The sequence below is a fragment of the Symphodus melops genome (genome assembly GCF_947650265.1).
Source record: "Symphodus melops genome assembly, chromosome: 21".
NCBI lineage: Eukaryota > Metazoa > Chordata > Actinopteri > Labriformes > Labridae > Symphodus > Symphodus melops.
In genome coordinates, this window is record NC_136711.1 from 8,755,206 (window position 1) to 8,761,970 (window position 6,765).

Sequence of the window (6,765 nt, forward strand, 5' to 3'; positions counted from 1 at the left end):
GGAGGAGGGGAGCAAATGAGGACGTGAGTAAAAGTAAATAAGCTACGAGATGGAGTTGAGCAGGGACAGAAAGTGACTCAGAGGTGGCTGAGAAAACTATAAAAACTGAGAGAGAGAGAGAGAGAGAGAGAGAGAGAGAAAAGGAGGGATAGATCGATTTTGGTTAAGAGGTAGAGAGGTGAGCATGTAAAGGAAAGAGACGAGAAGGGAAGGAGCATGATGAGACAGCTGTGAAAGAGAAAGAGTGGAAAAGATAAAGAAAATGAAGAGAGCATGCAGGAAAGAGAAAGAGGATCTGTCCGAGTGAGCTGCACCATGTCGAACAGATGGAGCGAGCAGGGAAGAAACAGAGAGAGAAATACAAAGATTGAATGAAGACAGAGAGAGTGAGGGGAGATGAGGGGATGGCCTTATTTTCTTCCATCTCAATTTGCACAAAACTTTCATTACCACCAATTTGGGGCTGGGCGCCGTAGGCCGGACCATTAGGCGAGCCCGGCATCAATCAGCCTAATCTCCCTCCCAGCCTGCTAAATTACATCGCCCAGTTGCTTATTAAAATGTGTCGCCCGTCTCCCAACGCCCGGCACTGCTGGAGATTAGACAAGGGGCCCCCAGACAAATCTGTTCCAAAGGAAGAAGAAGAAGAAGAAGAAGAAGAAGAAGAAGAAGAAGAGGAGGAGGAGGAAGAGGGGGAGAAAGACAGTGGGAGGATGGAAGTACATGGGACAGTAGGAGGGGAGAAAAGAGAAATGTGCTCGCTGAGACAGAGCGGATCAGAGTGGTATGGTGGGGGGGGGGGATCATCTGGTTTGATTTATACACTCCTGGTGTGCGTGTGCGCACACACACACACACACACACACACACACACACACACACACACACCCTCCCTCACCCTCCCTCACCCTCTATGCAATTCTCTCCACTCTCATGCATCCCAATACATCCCATATACACACCCCTAAAATGCAGTTACTGTCAACACCCCCAACACAGACACAAACACACACACACACACACACACACACACACACACACACACACACACACACACACACACACACACACACACACACACACACACACACACACACACACACACACACACACACACACACACACACACACACACACACACACACACACACTGGTGCACAGAGTGTATGGGTTTGTGACGTCTCCCGTCGCACACTCAATCAAATCGGCGGCCAGATAAGAGGCATGATGAATGGCGTAATTGAAGGCAGCAGCAGCGTAATGCTGCATCGCTCTGCGTTTGGGGCGGGGGAGAGACGAGGAAGGAAAGTGGCAAGTGGATGATTAGCCTGTAGGATTTATTGTTATTGCCGTCTTATTAAAAAATACGAAGACTGTCTGCCTCGCCTGCTGTGGCACACCTCCAGAGACAGAGCATAGACGGAGCTGCAACCGAAGCGCCCAGGTACATGAAGGTTGAAATTAGGATGCAGACCAAGGGGCAACCACGGGTGTTGAGAAAAATCAAGTCAAAGTGGAAATATAAAATACTGCAGTTCATCGAGTGTCCACTTACCAAGGAATCTAGATAAGGTCTCATATTGCCCGTTTTTAAACACTGATTTTTATTGTTTTTTAGATTATGAGTTAGGTGGAGTCAGCATTTCCAGGAAGGCGTTGCCATTGTTGCCCTTTTAGAAACCAATGGGTGATGTCACTGAGACGACCATCCATGCTTTACACAGTCTATGATGCTGACATGCATCATTGGACTCTTCAAATCCAGAGATGGAGCTCAAACAGGAGTACAAGTAGCGACAGGAGTGGGTGTTCATCCAAAGGTCAGTGAGCTTTAAAAGGAGGCTCTTCTACTTCAGGCTGTAGAGAGCTCACCAGATCAAACACTCCATCTTTCATGTATGAAAAAGTGGCAGAATCCTTGATGGAGCAGAGTCAGATCGTGTTCTCCACTCTCTCTCCTCTGCAGAGAGCACGTGCGAAGGGATGTCTCTACTCACATCTGATGACCCTGACTTGTTGTGTTGCGCTCTTTGTTGAGGTCTTATCTGTCTTAATGAATCCTGACTTGTGGCACATGATGACATGATTTCAATTAGCGAGGCTCCGCATGATCTAGCGCAGTTTTAACGTGCAGGAACCAATTATCGTAAGACTTGAGGTGAAAATCAAACTGGTCATCTTTCATTTGCGCTCCTCCTTTCACAAAGATGTTTGACAGCAAGATGGCCAGTTTTGGCCATAAGATGTTTTGCGCAAGAAAAGGAGTAAATAATGTGAAGTGTCTGTAAAGAATACTTAAGAATATTAAGAAAGGATTGGAAGACTGAAACCTTTTGATTTGTGTCCTGCGGGAAAAATGCTGCAAAGATAGCTGAAATGATCGCTTTACAACATGAATAACTTATTAGTCAGGGAAACAGTTGAAGTGCTTGTTTTTTCCATTACATATGACTGTAAATTGAAAGCCATTGGGTATCAGACCAGAGGTGGAACAAAACAATTTATTTTATGCCATTGCTCTGGGGCATTGTGGTATATTAGCATTTTCTCTATTTCAGTCAGGAGATGATTCATGGCAGCACAAGAAACTACTTTTAAAAAATTCACCTCGAAAGGAATTCCCTTTTAATAATTATGATGTGAAACTCCTGATTTTTGTTGCAAACAAATGATGGAAGAGTAAACTAAGGTCCTGAGGGCTCATTTCATAAAAGAGAAAAGAATACATACAAAATATGTACGTACGCCAAAAACCCCTGAAACGACGTGCGCACAAAATATTTCAGATTTATGAAACCGTTCGATTTATGAATCCGTTTACGCGTGTAGATTAGCCCCGTGTCCCGCCCCGCTACGCGCCCACATTCAGCCATCAACCGTTAACGCAAAGCAGCTCGTGATTAAAAATGCATACAAACGGAGGGGAAGATCAAACGTTTCCAGCGCTGGATCGTGGCAGAAACCAGAAGTTTAGACAAAGAAGCCGGATACAGAACGGTATCAAGTTGCTGTTATACAGTGCCAAAACAGTCACTGTTCATCATTACACACAATGCAATGCAACGTTTAAGTCTACAGGACACACACTCACCGTGCTCACGTCACTCAGCAGTCTCCCTCACTCTACATCGTTACTTATCAAAGGTTTGATCAAATTTTTATTGTCGGCCACATTTTTTCGTGGGAAATTCCGTCTGCTCCGTGACTAATCTTTAGAATATTTAGCTCAAATGATGGGGTCAGAGATGGCCCGACTTAATGTCCAAACTTTAATAATCTACATCATCAATACGTGCAGGTGATGAAGATGTGCTGAGGAATGAGAAGGTGAAATGTGTGAAGCCACCGCTGTGCGCTTTGTGCGTCTTGCAGCTCAGTCATCTTTGTTCAAACTCAAACTCACACTTGATGATAAATGCTCCATCTTTAAAGATATTAATGACAACAGGTGGTGCAGCGGTTTTTGTGTAAGTTTAATTCAGAGTTTTACATTCGTGTCCAGTCTGGTACTCTATGGTGCATCCAGGATAATGAAGGTGATTATTGTTTATGAATTTCTCGTCATATTGAAGAGAGAGAGAGAGAGAGAGAGAGAGAGAGAGAGAGAGAGAGAGAGAGAGAGAGAGAGAGAGAGAGAGAGAGAGGCAGTCTTTAGAGTGTTTTAATGATGAGTTGTAGAGATGGTTGTATTTTTCCCCACAACTTTAAAAAAATCGCGGTGTCGTTGTGTTGTGATTGTTGTGACCGGAAAGCGACTGCCGGAAACGACGTTCTGAGCGGACCAATCACAGTCCCTGTGGTTCGTAGCGTAGTTTATGCTCCCGCGTCGCGTCGACGGAGTAGCTATGGTAGGCTTAACCCTGCTCACAAACGTAACTTTGGAGATAACAAGCTTTTCCCTGTATTGGGACAAACAGCAGAAACCCAGATCAACAGAGAACACATACTGAAGTCCATACAAGTCCAGTCACTCGCCGCACATCGCTACATATTGTATCTGCTGTAATCTTCCCTCAAGCCTGAACAGGGAACGTGCTGCAGGTGGGAGCAGTGGTTGGGAGGGAGCATGTCCACTGTCAGCACGCACTGACAAGGTAACTTGCACGGAGAAAACCACAAGAGTAAACACGGGGACGAATGTGCTGTGAGACAAAGGCTGCTATAAATAGAGGAACCGCTTTGTCTGAAAGTTTAATTAGCAGAGCACCTCGAGTATTTGGAGAAAGAAGAGTTGGCAGTGGCAAGGAGGCGTGAGCCAAAAACGCTCCGGCCAGACAGCTATTTTAAAAAGTGTTGTTGTTGTTGGCTTTGTTTGAGTGTCTTAAACTCTGTATCACATTCGCTGTTGCAGGTTAGCAGTATCTGCTGCTCGTGTGCGTCTACCTCTGCGACTCACCGGCAGCTCTTTGTGTGTTGCTGTTCAGACTGATTGAGTGGCGTGCTCTTTGGCCAACTGGGCTTCCGGCTGGTGGACTGCCTGCATCGATTGCTTGGACGAGGCCTTATTCTGGCACACAGACAAGGGGGAGACAGAGAAAAGGAGAGTAAAAATAGAGGGAGAAAAGACATGGAGAGAGAGAGAGAGAGAGAGAGAGAGAGAGAGGGAGAGAGAGAGAGAGAGAGAGCAGGGGGAGTAGGAGGAAGGGGTGAAAGGGAGGAGAAATCAGAAAGAAAAAAAAAAGGGGAACATTAGCTTAAATGAAAGTTTATTAGCTGTATCAGTCAGTCGAGGTAAGGGTGGGGGGATTGTGCCTCAGGCTCCTCATCCTTCCTCTCTATCCGTTTCCCCCTTCTCTTTGCTTGTGTGTGTGTGTATGTGTGTGTTTGTAAGAGGAGGGGTTTTGAGGGTGGAGGCAGGCATGACGGGAAAACATTAGGTTGTTGGCGAGCGGCCTGTACAGCAGCCAGTAATTGGCTCGGGTAATGGTCATGTCCAGACAAATGGTGGAGGCCCTAACTGTGTTATGAGCAACCGACTGCTCAGCCTGTATTCACAGCGTCAAAGCCAGCGCTGCTCAGATACAGAGCAGATACAGTGTGTTGCAAAATATGTGATTTACTGGGACACAACAACTTTTTTTTTTTTTCCCCTCACAGCCGATGTGTACTGCGTGGCTCATAGCGGTGATTCATGGTTTGCTTGCGTCCTGTGTGGGAGACTACGCTGTGATAAGGGAGGGGAAAAAAGATGGCAGCACAAGCCCGGCTCACCTCGAGGGACAAATCCGCATCTGCTGGTGTCCTCCAAACGAGTGACAGATAGGAGAAGGGGAGGGAAAGGAAGGGAAGGAGGGAGGCAAGGGGGCGAGAGGAGAAGTTCCATTTTTCACCCATCCCTCCCTCTGCTCTGCATCGCTTCCCCTTCTGTCTGACGGCAAGCTGAGCCACTAATGTCCATTGTGTCTGGATAGGCTCACACAAGTGTGAGCAGAAGTGTGTACATGTATGTGAGTGTGTGTTTGTGCTATTGTGTGTGTGTGTGTGCAGCACTTTTTCTCCCTTTCCTGTTGGTGTTTGACAAGTAAGAATGAAATGTAAGGTTCCACAGTCACTTGACCAGCTGAAAAAAAACACGCATGAATAAAGTGTGCGTTTGTGTGCAAGAATATTTGTGCACAATATTGTTGGATAAGAATTAAATGTATAAGCCAGCGAAATAACATGTGTACATGGATGAAGAAAGAGTGTGTGTGTGTGTGTGTGTGTGTGTGTGTGTGTGTGTGTGTGTGTGTGTGTGTGTGTGTGTGTGTGTGTGTGTGTGTGTGTAACCCCTCAGCCATCCAGCTATCATTTCTATCCAGACAGGCCCCACCAAGTCAGCCCAGCTGGGTAATGAGATCCATTATGATTTAGGTGCCAAGAGAACAGACAGACAGAACAAAGACACACACACACACACACACACACACACACACACACACACACACACACACACACACACACACACACACACACACACACACACACACACACACACACACACACACACACACACACACACACACACACACACACACACACACACACACACACACACACACACACACACACACACACACACACACACACACACACACACACACACACACACACACACACACACCTACAAGCAGTCCGGTGGAACATGTCAGTATGTGCTTGCTCTGTGTTTCTTACTGTATGTGCTACTTTAAGTGCCTGTAGGCCTTCCACCACTGGCTCCTCTCTCAGTTTGCTCCTGAACTCAGACCATCTTCCCTCACCTGAAAACGCCTGAGTTCTAAACTGAAGCAGCGTCACTGTACCCACACACGTACACACACACACGTACACACACACACACATAATCACAGAGTGTGCCCCAGAGCCTTTGAGCAGAAAGAGAGAGGTAAAGATTAAGTCTGTGCTGCTGCAACAACAAAAAAAAAGAAAAAACAGGAGAGCACACATTTTGACCCTGATTGATCATCACCTCTGCCGCACAGAGCCAGCTGAGCCGGGGATCTGCTCCAAGGTGTTTGTGCATGTGTAGGTGCGGTGAGGTAGCTGTCAAGCGCTATTACTTTATGAACTTTTTTGGGGTGAAAGAGTGTTGGTTGAGAAAGACCAAAACAGCTTCTGCTTCAGTAATTCTTCAAATCCTTAAAATATGAAATGCAACACTTCAAATGTTCCTTCAAAACCCCCCTGAGGGCCGAGGAGCCAGCTGCAGGCTAAAACTGAATCTCTATTCATCCAGTCCAAATATGCCAGAACAGAAAAAAGTCTATGAGACAATGCCAGAAC

At 46.3% G+C, this 6,765-nt stretch overlaps 1 protein-coding gene across 3 annotated transcripts in view; it reads right to left on the reverse strand.

Annotated features, from left to right (window-relative positions):
• Positions 1 to 6,765, reverse strand: part of raraa (retinoic acid receptor, alpha a) — a 147,007-nt gene that overhangs the window by 100,879 nt on the left and 39,363 nt on the right. The window contains exon 3 of one of the 3 annotated variants that reach the window (XM_079333889.1): positions 4,397 to 4,507. The exons of the other annotated variants lie outside the window; for them this stretch is intronic. The gene's annotated coding sequence lies outside the window, so the exon portion shown is untranslated. The remainder of the gene's footprint in view (positions 1 to 4,396; positions 4,508 to 6,765) is intronic. 3 annotated transcript variants of the gene reach the window in all.